The 17,654-nt window shown below is 46.5% G+C and overlaps 1 protein-coding gene across 1 annotated transcript in view; it reads right to left on the bottom strand.

Annotated features, from left to right (window-relative positions):
* RAB11FIP4 (RAB11 family interacting protein 4) overlaps window positions 1-12,693 on the bottom strand; it is a 157,327-nt gene extending 144,634 nt beyond the window's left edge. Inside the window, exon 1 of the mRNA XM_082212576.1 lies at window positions 12,609-12,693. The gene's annotated coding sequence lies outside the window, so the exon portion shown is untranslated. The remainder of the gene's footprint in view (window positions 1-12,608) is intronic.
* Between the last annotated feature and the right edge of the window lie 4,961 nt (window positions 12,694-17,654).

The following is a 17,654-nucleotide window of genomic DNA, read 5'->3' as shown; positions in this document are numbered from 1 at the left end:
ATGGAAGACAATCTGACTCAGCTACGAGTGATCGCTAGAAGAAGAAGAAGAAGAAGAAGAAGAAGAAGAAGAAGAAGAAGAAGAAGAAGAAGAAGAAGGCTAGCCTCAACCAGAGCCAGGGCTTTCTCGGCTGTGACTCCAATCTGGTGGAACGCTCTGTCACAAGAGACTAGGGCCCTGCGGGACTTGACATCTTTCCGCAGGGCCTGCAAGACAGAGCTGTTCCACCAGGCCTTTGGCCAGGGCACAGCCTGACTCCCTCCTCTGGCAACCTGCACAGAATTTTGCTTCACGGTTGCCATTAATTTGATTTTAATTAATTTTTATAATGAAATGTTTTTAGAATGTTGGATTATTTGTGTATCTTCAGTGTATCTGAAGAAGTGTGCATGCACACGAAAGCTCATACCAAGAACTAACTTAGTTGGTCTTTAAGGTGCTACTGGAAGGAATTTTTTTTTATTGGGATTATTTGATTGTTTGATTATTTGATTGTTGTTAGCCGCCCTGAGCCCGGCTTCGGCTGGGGAGGGCGGGATATAAATAAAATTTATTATTATTATTATTAAGGGGGGCATAATAAATATAATGCTGATAGTGGCAGAGAGTGGGGTAGATAAGAATCTTTATTTGCGGCAGCCATCGGCCATAGCAATAAAACAACAATACAACACACAAAGAATAAAACTAAAAAGTCAATTATACAAAATACATTTTAGGGGACGACGAAATAATAGTAGCAAAACATAACGATAATAATAGTAAAATCCTAGGAGAGGAATCTGGGCGACGACGCTAATGGTAGCAGCTCAGGTAGCAGCTATCAATCTCATTGCTCTCTCGACAAATTTGGCAACCTTCTCTGTTGTCGTGCCGTTCTGGTCGGCCAGGAGTGAGAACAGCTTGGCTTCGCAAGAGTGGCCCGGGATGGCAGACAGGAGCGGCGCGATGGTCTCGTCCCTGAGATCTTTATATAGGGAGCAAGACAAGAGGACGTGTGACACAGTCTCCACGCAGCCAGCTCCACAGGGGCAGAGCCGGTTCTCGAATGAAGTTCCTTGATATCTACCCTCAAGAATAGCCGAGGGTAACATATTTAGTCTGGCCAGTGTGAAGGCCCGTCTGAGTTTTGGAATGGTTAGAGTAGACAAATAAGGTGCCCGAAAATCAAAGTGGGAGGGGGACAGATAAGCGTACCAAGCACTAAATTTCTTAATATTAGTGCTTAATTTCTTAATATTAGTGGAGAGCCAGTGTGGTGTAGTGGTTAAGAGCGGTAGTCACGTAATCTGGGTAACCGGGTTCGCGTCTCTGCTCCTCCACATGCAGCTGCTGGGTGACCTTGGGCCAGTCACACTTCTGTGAAGTCTCTCAGCCCCACTCACCTCACAGAGTGTTTGTTGTGGGGGAGGAAGGGAAAGGAGAATGTTAGCCGCTTTGAGACTCCCGAAGGGGAGTGAAAGGCGGGATATCAAATCCAAACTCTTCTTCTTCTTCTTCTTAATATAGGCCAGATTATTTTGCTGCTCAATATCCTTCATGCGCTGATCAATAATAGTTTTTGCCTTGGGGAGACCCATTTTCAGGAGATGCTGTGCTTGGAGGCCACACATAAGTAGTTTTTGATGCACTACTTTGGACCACCGACTTCTATGTGCATCTCGTGCTACTAGAGGTAGTAGTCCGGATGGGTTTAAATTTAAGCAAAGCCAATAGTTAAATGTTCTTAGCCAGGTTCGGGTTTCGACGGAGAGGAGGCAAGTCTCCAGCCGTAGGGCCGCATTTGGTGCGCATGGTGGAACGGCTAGAATCTGTCTTAAGAATTTAGACTGGACCATTTCAAGTGTGCGGCAATGATTTCCAGTGGGGTAGTAAATATGATGATGATGATGATGATGATGGAAAGGATGAAATAGATTTCTCACTGGGTATCCTTATAAGCATCCTTGACTGATCCCTTTTCCTTTTAAACTTCCATGCAGAGGGACTCTGCACAGTCTCCCTTGGTAAGCTATTTCACTGCTGAATTTGTCATCCTCCGGATTAGTAACATCAGTCTGCTGGAAGGAAATGCAGACCCCTTTTGTGCCTAGCGATTACAAACAGATGCTGAGCTGATTGCTTTTGACTATGCACGGTGGGCAAAGGAAGGAAGTGGGGAACTTTCATCTTCAGATGCGATACATAAAATGCCACACATCTGGAGATATAACCAAAGCCAGAACGGAACAGTGAATTGTTGTTTTTTTAAGTGTGGGGGAGAGAACAAAGAGCATTATTTACATGATGTGCTTCTGTCCCACCATTTCTGCAAGGAAGGAGCCCACACCAGAGCTCACCACAGGCTGCCATGTTTTGAACTCACAGCACCCTTGCGAGATGAACAGACATTTTGCCCCTCTCCCCCATCAACAGGATACCCTCCCGCAACAGGCCTTCCTCCCCTCAAGCAAACACAATTAGGGCTAGCGCTGGCCGCAGCACTTAAAATAACGATCGATTTTTCCTGCCATGTGAAATGTCTGTTAATGTGGGTTTGCCATCACTGTTGCTGTGCCCCTGGGTCCCCTTTGTCCACTAAGCATCTTTCAGATGACTTATTTCAACCGACAGCGGAAGCTAAAAAGCAAGGAGTGATCCGAGAGAGAGAGAGAGAGAGAGAGAGAGAGAGAGAGGGGAGAAATCCCTAAACTCCTCTCCTCCCTTCAAAGCTGCTTCTGCTTTTCTTAAAGTCCCCAGAGGGCTGCCCAAAATGGAATGTGGCTCTTGGCGCATGTCAGGAGTGCGTGCAGGAGACAGGCCCTGTGACCAGCAGGGCTTCGCAGGACTGGGGCCTTCCTGAGTTTGGCCTGGAGAGACAAGTCCTCACAGGTGAGGCCGCTTGATAACTCACTGCACCTGGTGGCAAGAGCCGGGAAGGGCTATAAGGTCAGCATTTCCCTTGGGCTCTTGGCCACAGCAACTCGTTTCCTGCCTTGCTGCTTTTGGCTTCTTGCTTCCTGAACCTCAGACCTCAACTTCTTGACTCCTTGCTTCTTGATCCTCGGACCCTTGACTTCGTGACTCCCTGCTTCCTGACCCTCGGAACCCTGGCTTCTGGACTCTCGTTCCTGCTCCCACCCCGCCATCTTGCCCCTGGTCCCGATGTCCTCAGCCGGGACTTCGATCGCCCATAGACCGGACAGTGACAACCCATCTCTGGGATAAAGGATTCAAGAGCCCATGAGACCGGCCATTTGTGTGTTCTCCTAATCTTAGAAAACAGCTATAACTTGCTAACTCCTTGACAGCTACTAGCGTAGGGGCCATCTATGGGATGGCATGGCACCCACAAATTTTCAGTGAATGGGCCGAGGCTCTGCTCCACAGCATGGGCACAGTGGCACACCCTCATGACATGTGGAAGTGATGCAGATCAGCACGCATTGGGTACCCACTGTCCCGGGGGCAAGGGGGCATGCCTGCCTACAGACTTCTCTTGAAACCCTCTCGTTCTTAATACAGTGGTGCCTCGCAAGACGAAAAGAATCCGTTCTGTGATTCTCTTCGTCTAGCGGTTTTTTTCATCTTGCGAAGCAAGCACATTGAAGGATTAGCGGATTAGCGCTATTAGAGGCTTTTAGCGGCTTATCTGCTGATCGGATCCGCTGATAAGCGGCTTAGCGCTATTAGCGCTATTAGCGGCTTATCTGCTGATCGGATCAGCTGATAAGCGGCTTAGTGGCTTAGAAAAGGGGGGGAGGGGAAAAAACCAGCAGGAACTTGCAAGACATTGTCGTCTTGCGAAGCAAGCCCATAGGAGATTCGTTTTGCGAAGCACCTCCAAAACGGAAAACTCTTTCATCTAGCGAGTTTTCCGTCTTGCGAGGCATTCATCTTGCAGGGCACCACTGTATTACAGCAGAAGGGTTTAAGCAAGGAAGCCAGGGAATGATGGGGAAACACAAAATACAAGAAATGTGAGGGATAAGACTGAAATATCACCTCTCCTTTTCCTATGCATGCCTAAGGAGGGCAAAGATTTGTGCTGGCTTTTTAGATGGAAGAGTCATAGCTTGCAAAAGGCCCCAGGTAAAGCTAAAGGACCCCTGGACGGTTAAGGCCAGTCAAAGGCGACTATGGGGCTGTAGCGCTCATCTCGCTTTCAAGCTGAGGGAACTGACGTATATCCACAGACAGTTTCCCGGTTCATGTGGCCAGCGTGACTAAACTGCTTCTGGCGCAACAGGACACCATGACAGAAACCAGAGCACACAGAAATGCCATTTACCTTCCCTCCACAGTGGTACCTATTTATCTACTTGCACCAGCATGCTTTCAGATTGTTAGGCTGGCAGGAGCTGGGGCAGAGCAACAGGAGCTCACCTTGTTACGGGGATTCAAACCACCGACCTTCTGATCAGCAAGCCCAAGAGGCTCAGTGGTTTAGACCACAGAGCCATCTGCGTCCTGGCATGCCAAGGTGGAGAAGGGATTGTTCCCTGCCTGAAATCCCAGAGAGCTGCTGCCAGTTCTGATCTGGAATGATGGACCTGATGGCCTATCTCAGTATAAGGCAGTTTCGTCTCCACTACTTCTGATTCCAGTTGAGACTTACGGTGCTAACCTGTTTGGGTTATAATAAAAACCAGCCCTTCACTTCCCCCTCTCCTAGAAGCTGCTAATTTGCGTAGAAACAGAGCCACAACCATTACCCCACCCTTTTTATCTTTTTGACCTGGTCTGAGTGTCAGCAGATGATGGCCAACTGACCCTTTCAGCAGGATTTGAGAGAGGGGAGGAGAAGGGAAAGATTGGAGCCTCAGTAGGGAACTCACTAATTGCTCCAGCAAATATTTTCTAAGCCACAGATCAGCTGGTGTGCTGGGCTCCATCCCAGAAGCCGACCCAATTTATTTGTCATGTTTCAACACTCCCCACCCCCTTGTTCATGCTGTGTATTGAATCACTTGGCAGGTATGCAGAAACTGCTCCAGACTGGGCTGACACCTTTTGAAATACAATTAGCTCCTTACCTTGCTAAGGAGGCAGACTGACAGCTAAGAAGGGGGTGGGGGAGAGGAAGAGAGATAGAGGGCCTGCAAGGGCACAAACAAGGGTGGCGGCGCGGGGGGGGGGGTATAAATGTGAATGAAGGAACGAGCAGCCAGTAGCATTCAGCGCCAGCGCCGCATGAGAATCTTAACCAATGAGCAGCACCATTGTATCTAACTTCATTAACCCCAAGGTTCTGAATCCGCCCCCAAACAGATGCCGAAGTTTAATGCTAGTTTTGTGCCATTATTGAGCTGTGTCTTGGGGGGGGGGTCCCCCCAAGCCAATTTGTGGTGTGGGGAGGCATGGGTGGAATCCCATTTACACAAGCAGAAGTCCTTGCCCAGGGCTTCTGTTGATGGGGTTGGTTAGGCGAATCCCACCCTCTAGCTTGCGTTCAGCTAAGTCCTACTTAGATTCACTGAACATTAATGAAGCCAAGTTCATCAGGTTTATTAACTTCAGCAGGTCTACTGTGAGCAGGACTAGCATCGCCTCCCACCCACTAACCCAGTCTCACGCTTTCCACCCATTCACACAACCACTATCGCCATTTCATGCAATGTTTGTACCAGCCAATCGCGCACGCTCAGGCCACTGGCATTCAGCAACGCCACATCCCAGGTACGCTTGCTACAGCCTCGTATCCTTCTAACAAAGGATTGTCACAATGCATAGACAAATATCAGGTTCTCCGGTTCTTTTTCTGCAGCACAAATGGGCTCAGGGCTCACACCCACTGACTTATCAAATGCTCCCTATCCAATATACAGAGAACAACCAGTGTCATGTTGAACATCAAATATATAACACCTGCTAATTATTTGCTTTGACTCTTTGACACAACGTCTTCATGGGTTCCATGTTCTGCCATGGCACTTCCCATTGCATTGGCAAGAATCTGGGGGGAGGAAAAGTTTTGGACGTGGAAAACACAGACACACCAATGAGATCAGCTGGAGGAAAACAGGAGCTGTGGATATATCTGCAATTGCCTGCTGACTAGGAACCTAAGTTGCACATTGTTTAAGCAACCACCCTGCTATTCAACATTAAATTAGCACCAACACTCTGCTAGGTCACATTACAAGGCACTCTCATTGTTGTTGACAAAGCCGAATCCCCTGGGATGCTTAAAATAACATCTCTTCCTCCCTTGTGTTCTTCTGGGGTGGAGAGTTTGGCACCCCAAGACTGAACAGCAGCAGCTGCTCATTAAAGAGAATATGGGAAGCTGGAGGGAGCCAAGAGAACATACAGGTGCCTTACTTTGCCTAACACTGACACTCTGTGGCCATTTCTCAGCATCACAGCCGTGAGCTTAGGCTTTCAAAAGCAAACAAACCCGGAGGGAGCATTCACAGGACCACTGATGGAACACAGCTAAGTTTTGATCAGAGCAGAATCACTTAAATTATGTGTTTTAATTAGTGTTTTTATAGTTGTTTTGATTTTGTGTGGAGTGCCCTACCTGGGTGGATGGAGCAGCCAAGTAATTTCGTTGTCCCCGAGAGGGGGCAATGACAATAAAGATAATAATAATAATAATAATAATAATAATAATAATAATAATAATAATAAAAAATAATATTTTTATTAATTTTCCAATATAAAAAACATACAAAACAAACATCTTTTTTATCACCAACATCCTCTTTTTTGACTTCCCTCAGCCTCTCTGATGATTCTCCGTTCTATTACTTAGAATCACTTAAATTAATCAAGCCCACTTAGTAATGTTCATTAATTTTAGTTGGGCTACTCCGAGTCAGACTTAGTCAAATGTCACCCAAGAGAACGATGCCGTGTGGCACGAAGCAGGCTTTGGATTCCTCTGCTGGTTCACCCGGGCAGAAAAACTGAAACAGAACTGAAACAATGTACAAGTACAGTGGTACCTTGGTTTTTGAACTCAATCCATTCTGGAAGTCCTTTCAACTTCCGAAAGTTTGAAAACCAAGGCGCGGCTTCTGATGGGCTGATTGGCCCTGGAAACAATGCCGACAGCCAAAACACGTCCGGGTTTGCGGTCTTCGGGAGCAGATTTGTTCGCCAACTAAGCTGTTCGGGAACCAAGGTACCACTGTAACTGGTCTGCTCATCCATTCCCCTCCCCTCTCCTCTTTCTTCTCCCTCGCTCGTCTCTTCAGCGCTGTCTTATTTTGTTGTCTTACTCTGTGCAGCATAATGCGAGTTGATGTTGCTGTCTTAATTAATTGTGGAGGTGTGGGGGGAAAACACTGGTGTTTGAGTGAATCCACATTACCTCGCGTATGTTTTCTTTAACTGCAGTCCCTTAAAAAGCTGAATGAAAAATATATGTATTGTTTAATAATGCTATGACCATAGGGAAGAAAGGAAACAAACAGAAGGAGCTAATCTGTCAACAGCCTGCTTGCTTGAGGCTTCAGCCTGTGGAGGGCACCGTGCAACTGTTGTGTCCCTTGGCGAACTGGGAAGAATACCGTATTTTTCACTCTATAAGACGCACCAGACCACAAGACGCACCTAGTTTTTGGAGGAGGAAAACAAGGGGAAAAAATATTCTGAATCTCAGAAGCCAGAACAGCAAGAGGGATCACTGCACAGTGAAAGCAGCGATCCCTCTTGCTGTTCTGGCTTCTGGGATAGCTGCGCAGCCTGCATTCGCTCCATAAGACGCACACACATTTCCCCTTACTTTTTAGGAGGGAAAAAGTGAGTCTTCTAGAGCAAAAAATACGGTAAGTAACCCTCATGTAGTTCCTCTTCAAGTGGCCACTTCCATCCTTACCTGTGTTGTTACCTTTAATGGACTTTAATAACTAACTGCATGACAACCAGAAATGCAACAGCTAAAGGTGCTTCTCTGTGCAGGAATCATTTAGTTCTTGCATTTCTGCCTTGCAAAGTGGACTTTAAAAAAGAAGAAGTGTGAACCATAGCCATTCTGTTGCAGATATTAAATATTGCGCAGTTTGAAGTGAATTGAAGCATAAGAACTGACTCCTTTGGAAATGAAGCATTGTCTAGATCCGCGGTTTTCAAGCTTTTTGAGTCCACGGCTCCCTTGACCAACTGCATTCCTTCTGCAGCACCCCTGTGGGGCTCAGGAGCCCAGTTAGGTCACCCCTTGCCTGCAGAGCTGGAAGCCTCTCACCCTTTTTTGAACACCCTCCCCCTTTGTGGAGTGTTCCCTCAACCTCCTCTCCTCTCCAGAGCCAGTGTGGCGTAGTGGTTAAGAGCGGTGGACTTGTAATCTGGGGAACCGGGTTCGCATCCCCGCTCCTCCACATGCAGCTGCTGGGTGACCTTGGGCCAGTCACACTTCTCTGAAGTCTCTCAGCCCCACTCACCTCACAGTTTGTTTGTTGTGGGAGAGGAAGGGAAAGGAGATTGTTAGCCGCTTTGAGACTCCTTCGGGTAGTGATAAAGTGGGATATCAAATCCAAACTCCTCCTCCTCCTCCTCCTCCTCCTCTTCTTCTTCTTCTTCTTCTTCTTCTTCTTCTTCTTCTTCTTCTTCCCTGGGAGTCTGCCAGGCCGCAGCCGTCACCACCTCTGGTCCTCCACCCAAAGAGAGGCGACTCCTCAAACTGTCCCACTGGGCCTGGGAAGAGGATGCCTCCAGTTTAGTGGCCCAATGGAGACTGGCCACAGGTGACTGTGTGGCAAGCACCTTGCCTTGGGAGGCAGCAGTGGGTGCTGCTGGGCCTGCACGGCAGACTGTCTCCCCTTCAGCACCAGGCACTCAGCTCCCAGGCCGGCTTTGCAACAAGGCAGCAAGCACAAGAAAGTACAGTGGTGCCTCGCAAGACGAAAAGAATCCGTTCTGTGATTCTCTTCGTCTAGCGGTTTTTTTCGTCTTGCGAAGCAAGCCCATTGAAGGATTAGCGCTATTAGCGCTATTAGAGGCTTTTAGCGGCTTATTGGCTTATTGGATCAGCTGATAAGCGGCTTAGCGGCTTAGAAAAAGGGGGGAGGGGGGAAAAAACCCGCAGGAACTCGCAAGGCATTTTCGTCTTGCGAAGCAAGCCCATAGGAGATTCGTTTTGCGAAGCACCTCCAAAACGGAAAACTCTTTCGTCTAGCGAGTTTTCTGTCTTGCGAGGCATTCGTCTTGCGGGGCACCACTGTACAATGAAGAGGCAATTGTGTTTCATCCAGCAGAGCTTTACTGCTACTGAGGGCAAATGAGCATAATGGTCACAAATCCAGCACATTCAGGATTGGCACTGTCCATGAGAAATCCAGCTACAGCAGACTTAACTCAAACTTACAATGATTTATAATAAGACTAAACCTTAACACTAAGCATACTATGTACAGAACACCACACCAGAAGGGAGAGAGATAGAAAGAGAAAAGTGAAGACCCAGGCTCCTTCTGGCCTTACTTTTACAGTGGTACCTCAGGTTAAGAACTTAATTCATTCTGGAGGTCCATTCTTAACCTGAAACTGTTCTTAACCTGAGGTACCACTTTAGCTAATGGGGCCTCCCGCTGCCGCCGCGTCGCCGCGCAATTTCTGTTCTCATCCTGAAGCAAAGTTCTTAACCTGAGGTACTATTTCTGGGTTAGCGGAGTCTGTAACCTGAAGCATCTGTAACCTGAAGCTTCTGTAACCAGGGGTACCACTGAATAGTCAGAATACCACAACACACATGTAACTGGCTGTAAAGTAACATAACATTATATATAATAAAACTGTAATTTAATCGTCGTATCAAAAAATTGCAAAGCACGGTCCCTGATGGCAATAACATATCATATTATTATTAACCTTCTATATAACCCTCTCTATATAAAGTCCAAGGATAGTCAAGTCCAAAGATTGCCAAGTCCAACGATTACAATGTACAGTTCCTGTTGGCAATGCCATTTCATACTGATATCTTCCTTCTGCATCATCCTATGCCTTAAAAGTCTAACAAACGAACTTGCCTTCTGCATAGTCCTACGTCTTGAGAGTGTAACAAACAGAGCTACTTAGTAACAACCAGGCAGCTGATGATAGACCAGATCTCAGGATACACCCTCATTTCTTCCATTGGGCTTCTTCAGCAATAAGATTTCCAGGAGATTTCCAAGAAACTTGGCAGAAGAGATAACAAAACCAGTTTAAGCTCAGCTTCTTTGAAGGAATAACCCAAACATCACGAACCTTCTGCTTGTTCCTTTCACGCAGAGAAGCTTCCAGAACCCACTTGAATTAAGAAGAATAGGAAAGATCTCCATACATCAGATGAATACTTTCTGCATTAAGAAATGCAAACTGAAACAGACTTCTGCTTGGTGTGTGGGTGTAGAATCTTAATTAATTGAGTACTTTCAATGCTTTTTACTAGTTTTATGGATTTGGGGGTGCAGCTGCCTCCCTGCCCCACTCCCCTGGGCTACGCTGCCCCCACAACCGCGCAGTCATGCTAATAACTGCTGCCACCACGTTTACTTTTACCAGGGGGCGGGCAGGGCAGGATCATCTCTGCTCTGGACCCAGCGCACAAGGTCTGATGCTGCGTGATGTGTCTCTGTGCAGTAGAGCAAAGGATCACGCTCTTTGACAGCAGCTCTCAGCAAATAGAAAAAAACAAGTGCATGGCACACATCCCAGGAATTATTGATTTCTGTTTCATTGAGGATGAGCACAAGGAAACCTAGAAAACAGACCCCCTGGCAGAGGCAGGGTTGTTGGTAATGCTACAATGCTCCTCTGTCTATGTGCATATCAAGACCAATTAAAACCCCCAAAGATGGTGCTAAATATTTTTTTACTGACGTTAGCAGGCATGGCAGTGAGTCCCTTCATCGCCACCCAAGAAGCAGAATGCATGCAAGGCACTAGGACAGGGTAACAACAATCCAAAGAATACCGTATTTTTCCGTGTGTAATACGCCCCCGTGTATAAGCCACCCCCTATTTTGGCGGACTCCACATTAAATAAATGAATAAATTTTTATTTATACCCCGCCCTTCCCAGTTCAGAAAACCGGGCTCGGGGTGGTTAACAACAAATTTAAAACACTTAATTGATGCAACAACAAAAAGCATAAAATACAATATAATACAATAAAATTAAGAAAATGAGGGGAGGTTGCCAAGAGGAGTTAAGTTTTTTTTGGGGGGAGGATTGCCCAGAGTTGTTGAGCCCGTCCCCCCTCTGCACTATCTGTGTATAAGACGACCCCAAATTTTTAACATAATATATTAATAAAAAAACCCCTCATCTTATACACGGAAAAACACGTAATTACTTTTAAAGGGAAAGCTAGGAGATTTCTAGCAGGCCCCATATCTCAGAAACACTTTGTCTTGCATTTATTAAGAAGTAAAGTCAAACCACCCTAGTCTGAGGTGTAGTTTCCATCAGGCAACCCTGGATTGCATCTTCACATTTTTTCTCAATTTTGAGCACTGGGACAAATCCTATTACGAGTTGAATCCTGATTTAGGATTCTCAGCGCCTTCACAAAGAGGCAGTCAGTGGCAAGTCCAGCGGTTTTCTGTAGGGGCCCCAACACAATGTGCTGCCATGCCAAAATTTTGCAACCTATTCAAAGAACTGTGGCTGAATGGCTCATCACATGCTGAATTCTTTCTGGCAATGGAGGTCAGCTCACCTGGCTGGAGCAGCAGAGAGAGGTAGGTCTGGCAGGTATAGTCAAGGCCTTCCACACCACATCCTCCTGCCCCCACCTCTCTTGCTCCACTGTCTCCCACGACCAGGAGAGGATTGGAGGAGGAGGAGCAGAAACAGATAATAATAATAATAATAATAATAATAATAATAATAATAATAATAATAATAAATCATTTATACCCCGCCCACCTGGCTGGATTTCCCCAGCCACTCTGGGAGGCTCCCAAAAGAATATTAAAAACACCATAAGTGTTTGAGCGTGTGTACCCTTCAGAAAACTTAATCTGGTGTTGTCTTGAACCACACTATTCATCTGTCAGGTGCCACCAATAACTGAAGCAGAACTTTCCACCTGCAAACATCTGGTTTTGGGGAAAGCTCACTCAACTAGAATCTAGTTTACGATCAGAAATGAAACAGGATGTACACATCCATCATAATTCCACTGAGTCGATGGTTGTGGTCTCATTGTCATTTCTGGTACAACCTACTAGACAACAGAGAAGCTCCTCTAAACCAAGAGACCTTCAAGTCAGAAAAGCTACGCAAAACGTTGTAAGTACTTTCATATCCCAAATGTGAAACCACCACGACCTTGTCGGGCAAGCTATATCTCAAACCCTGTTTCCATCAACAAAGAATTTTCAGTTTTGCAATCTCCACCATGTGTACCTTGATCTGCATGAAAATAACACTTCTTGTCCCCAGAGCCTAGAAATACAATGAGTACTCAGGACCATTGAAATGCCCTCAAATTTTCAAATAACTTGTTTGGCTCTCCCAATGTTTTCACCTTGAGTTGATGACTGCCACATCCACTATCCATAAATGCAACTGGGTAACATGAGCAGAAAGAGGCCTTGTGCAAAGTGGAAGAAATTGCTGGAATGCTCGACTTCCCACCCTCTGCCGACCAATTCCACACAGAGGTTTTAAAAACAGAGACTCCTTTTACCTGGTAGTAGTAATCCACATACTCCGTCTCGTAGCGCTGAGGTCTGAGGCCCTCAGCAGACAATGCATCCTTCAGTAACTCTTCACAGCCTAAAAATAAGAAGGGGAAGATGTTCAGAACTGCATTCCTTCCAACAGTTTGGGATAGAAACATGTGTGCATGCCTCAGCTAGAGGGAAGGTGAAGAGGCATTTGGGATATTGCAAATATTACCGTATTTTTTGCTCTATAAGACTCACTTTTTCCCTCCTAAAAAGTATGGGGAAATGTGTGTGCGTCTTATGGAGCGAATGCAGGCTGCGCAGCTATCCCAGAAGCCAGAACAGCAAGAGGGATTGCTGCTTTCACTGTGCAGCGATCCCTCTTGCTGTTCTGGCTTCTGAGATTCAGAATATTTTTTTTCTTGTTTTCCTCCTCCAAAAATTAGGTGCGTCTTGTGGTCTGGTGCGTCTTATAGAGCAAAAAATATGGCAATTATTAGTAGCAGGGGCATTGCACTGTTTGCAAGCACACGGGGCGGGTTAAGGGTGAGAAGGGTGCCCTTCATCTTCCATGCTCCCCGTCCCTGACCGCCATGTTGTTCCTAGTGTTGTTTCTGGAAATGAATGTCTCTCTCCAACATAGCCTTTGGGGCTAGTGGAGATGGGTAGTAGCAATAGCACAAGCTGTGGTTCCTGCTGCTACAGAGCTGATGAGTTCCGCTCGGCATGAGGGGGGAGCTCATTGCATGCAAATGATGTTAAGTTGTGGGTGAACATATCAGACGACACAGCGATTCTTCAAACAGCTCTTGTTTATTCACAGGCCCAGAACAGAACTGGGCTGAAGGGTTCAGCCAACCTGCTTATATAGAGCTCAACTACAAAGCAACAGTAACAACTTTCTGTAACTATCCAATCACTGAATGTCACTTTCAATCCTTTATTTGCATATGTGGACCTGAGTGAAAACTACCTACAGTATTCCCCTGCTGGCCCAGGGTGAGAACTTCAGTACATAACAAATGACATCACACATGCGATGTCGCACATGTCAGGAGGAGGCTGTGGGGCCCGCCAAGGTCCGCCACCACTGCAGAGGGGCCCGATGAGGCTCAGCCCCTCAAGATTGCGGGGAGGCTCTCAGCCCTGTCCCCACATATGTTGTTGTTGTTTATTGAATTTATATAATGCCCTATACCCAGAGGCAGTTCACAGAAAAGATCAACATAAAGACTACAATATATATAATCAAAATAAAAACAACAACCCAATAACACCCCTCCAAAAAAGACCCACATTTTAAAGAGTATAGAATGTTTATTAGGTCAGCCAAAGGCTTGGTTAGAAAGGAAAATTTTCCACTGGCGCCTAAAGATATATAATGAAGGAGCCAGGCAAACTTCCCTGGGGAGAGCATTCAACAGGCAGGGAGCCACTGCAGAGAAGACATGTTCTTGTGTTGACACCCTCTGGACCTCTCAAGGAGGGGACACACGAAGGAGGGCCTCAGAAGGTGATCTCAGGTTCATATGGAAAGAGGCGGTCCTTAAGATATTGTGGTCCTGAGCCCTTTAAGGCTTTATAGGTCAAAACCAGCACTTTGAATTGGGCCCGGAAACTAATTGGTAGCCAGTGCAGTTGGATCAGGATCGGTGTAATATGCTCAAACTGTCTTGCTCCGGTGAGCAACCTGGCTGCTGATTTCTGCACTAGCTGAAGTTTCCAAACTGTCTTCAGAGACAGCCCTACGTATAACGCATTGCAGTTATCTAACCTTGAGGTTACCAGAGCATAGACAACAGTAGTTAGGGTATCCCTGTGCACATAGGGGCGTAGCTGGGACACCAGCGGAAGCTGCTGGAAGGCACTCCGGGCCACTGATGCCACCTGAGCCTTGAGCGACAGCAAAGGATACAGGAGTACCCCTAAGCTATGAACCTGCTACTTCAGAGGAAGTGTAACCCCATCAAGACCAGGTGACCTCCCACCCAACTGATCTAGGGAACCACCTACTAACAGTGCCTCAGCCTTATTTGGACTGAGCTTCAGTTTGTTGGCTCTTATCCATTCCATTACCTAGGCAAGACACTGGTCCAAGACATGTTGTTGCCTATGTTGTTGCTGCTGCTGCAACAACTGTGGTCGCTATTTTATCTCTATGTATTTTATTGACCTCTCATCCATCTGGTCTAGGGAACCAACCAATAACAGTGCCTCAGCCTTATTTGGACTGAGCTTCAATTTGTTGGCTCTTATCCATTCCATTACCTAGGCAAGGCACTGGTCCAAGACACTGGCGCCTATGTTGCTGCTGCTGCTGCTACAACGATGGTCGCTATTTTATCTCTATGTATTTTATATCTCGCCTACTGCTAGGTATTGTAAAATTAGCAAAACAGCACAATCTTAAACACTTGATATTTAAAGAAAGGGGAGTGGAAGGGATGGTTAAACAGCCGAACAAAAAGACGTCAACCGTGAACAGAAATCGTATCTGGGAAAAGCCTAAGAAAGAGGTAAGAATTAAGAAGTGAAATGAATGCAGACAGAGAAGCAGCAGAATAAATGTCGATAGCAAGGGAACTCCAAAGATAAGGGCTGAGGGAGCTGAACACAGGCGTGTAGAGAGTTTGCTTCTGTCTAACAAGGAGAGGGGGCAGGATGGAACTGTAGAGCTGAAGCAGAGATGAAAGATTAGAGAGCAGCGAGTGAATGAAGTCATTTGAGATGAAAGATAGCTCAAACATTCTAATACAAAAGATGAATGAAAGCTAAGGAAGTTAGCGAGGCAGAGGAGTGATGGGATCACAGCGGCAAGAGGAGACAGTAAGACACGCAGCCGAATTTGCGACAGAAAGGAGAGCGGTGCGTGTCAAGTTACCAGTTCTGAGTCAAAAATACAGTCTACAGAGTTTTCTCCCAGACTTCACTCGGTCAGAGGTATACTATACTTACATTAAGGGCCGTGATGTGTCCTACTTGGCAGACGGAAACCCTCTCTGCAGAGGGTCCTGTATGGAATACATGAGCTTTGCTGTGCCTGCCAACTCTACAGTTCTATGATTCTATGAGTCCTTTATTTGAAGGGCTGCCGGGCTCGAGACCATCTTAAATAAAAAGAACCCTAGGAAGAAAAAGCCAGGGTCTTGACCTTGGACAGTAGACAGAGCAGCCACAGAGGTCATGTGGGAATGTTCAGGGATGCAGGAGAGGATATATTGTTGGATTATATCCTTTTCCAACTTGTGTTAACAAGTTCCACAATTTAGCAGAGTAACATTCCCCTTTTTAAACTTGCAGCGGATGCGTTTGCTCAGGCTCGCTAAAGCCTCTATAATAACTGTTCTGGTATTTCCCCCTTATTCCTTCATAAACGACAAGATACGACACAGTCTTCTATAAAAGTATAAAAAGGTTTACTCACACATCATTCTGTTCACAATAGGATCCCAGAAGGCAGACTTAGCTTAGAAAAGTAACATACACCTAGAAACTATCTCATAAGAAGACAGTCCCTTTGTCCTCTCTTGGCTGGAGCCAAGAGAGCATATTTGGCTAAGCAGATGTTGCTTCTTCGATGCATGTCGTCAAAAGGGAGAAAGATGGCTGCCCTGCCCTGTGCTTTTGTCGTTACCTGCACAGGTGAGGCCATGCCCACCTCTAGTCACATGCAGAGGAAGTCTGTCCCAGCCCAGAAGGAAACAGGAAGTTTACCTACTGGCTGGACAAACATTCCTCCCCATGTGTAAACATGTTCACTCTAGGAATGTTGTACTTGACTGCTCTTGTGTTTCACATCCCACAGGTCACATGCTCCAGAGGCATAGCATGGGGGCGGGGGGGGGCTGTCACCCAGGGTGCAGTTTTTTTGTGGGTGCATAGCTCACGACACCCTGCCAGCCTGCGGGGCTAGCAGGACATCGTGAGCTGTTGTGTCTTTTCATGCCGCCCTCCAACTGGGTGCTGGCAGCCGATGGTATGCTGCTGCCATATTCCCATGGAACTCTGGGGGTTGTAGTTCTGCGAGGTGAACAGGGCACTCTCTCCTAACTCTCTCTCCTGCTTGGACTACTGCAATGTGCTCTACGTGGGGCTACCGTTGAAGGTTACCCAGAAACTACAACTAATTCAGAATGTGGCAGCTAGACTGGTGACTCGGAGTGGCCACCGGGATCATATAACACCGGTCCTGAAAGACCTGCATTGGCTCCAACCGAGCACAATTCAAAGTGTTGGTGCTGACCTTTAAAGCCCTAAACGGCCTCGGCCTAGTATACCTGAAGGAGCGTCTCCACCCCCATCGTTCATCCCAGACACTGAGGTCCAGCTCCAAGGGCCTTCTGGCTGTTCCCTCACTGCGAGAAGTGAAGTTACAGGGAACCAGGCAGAGGGCCTTCTCGGTAGTGGCACCTGCCCTGTGGAACGCCCTCCCATCAGATGTAAAGGAAATAAACAACTATCTGTCTTTTAGAAAACATCTGAGGGCAGCTCTGATTAGGGAAGTTTTTAATGCTTGATGTCCTATTGTGTTTTTAATATTCTGTTGAGAGCTGCCCATAGTGGCTGGGGAAACCCGGCCAGATGGGCAGGGTATAAATAAACTATGATGATGATGATGATGAAACAGACAGAGGTGTGTGTGTGTGTGTGTGTGTGTGTGTGTGTGTAATATTACCACCTACTCAACCCCATGATGGTTTCAACACACCCAGATGGTGGTGGTGGTTGTTGTTGTTATTATTATTATTATTATTATTATTATTATTATTATTTCCTCTAGGATTCTGGGCATTTCCCAGGATTCTTTGCAGGGAAGGCATGGCTGTTTAAAGTGCGGAATGGAGCTTTCCCCAGCCTTTCCTGGAGAGGCCAGGGATTGGACCTGGGAGCTCTTGCATGCAAAGCATTACTCCTCCACTGAGCCAGACTTTACAAGAGGCATTGCCTCTGGGAGGTAGTTAACGTTCTCTCTGCTATTGCTAACAAGCATGTTAGAAGCTCAGGGTCGTGGTTTTTTCCTTTTCTGTGTTTCTGTTCCAAGGACCCAAGTACAAAAATGGAACGAA

Source organism: Podarcis vaucheri (assembly GCF_965113315.1).
Source record: "Podarcis vaucheri genome assembly, chromosome: 2".
Classification (NCBI taxonomy): Eukaryota; Metazoa; Chordata; class Lepidosauria; order Squamata; family Lacertidae; genus Podarcis; species Podarcis vaucheri.
This window is presented reverse-complemented; position numbering and strand designations above follow the sequence as displayed.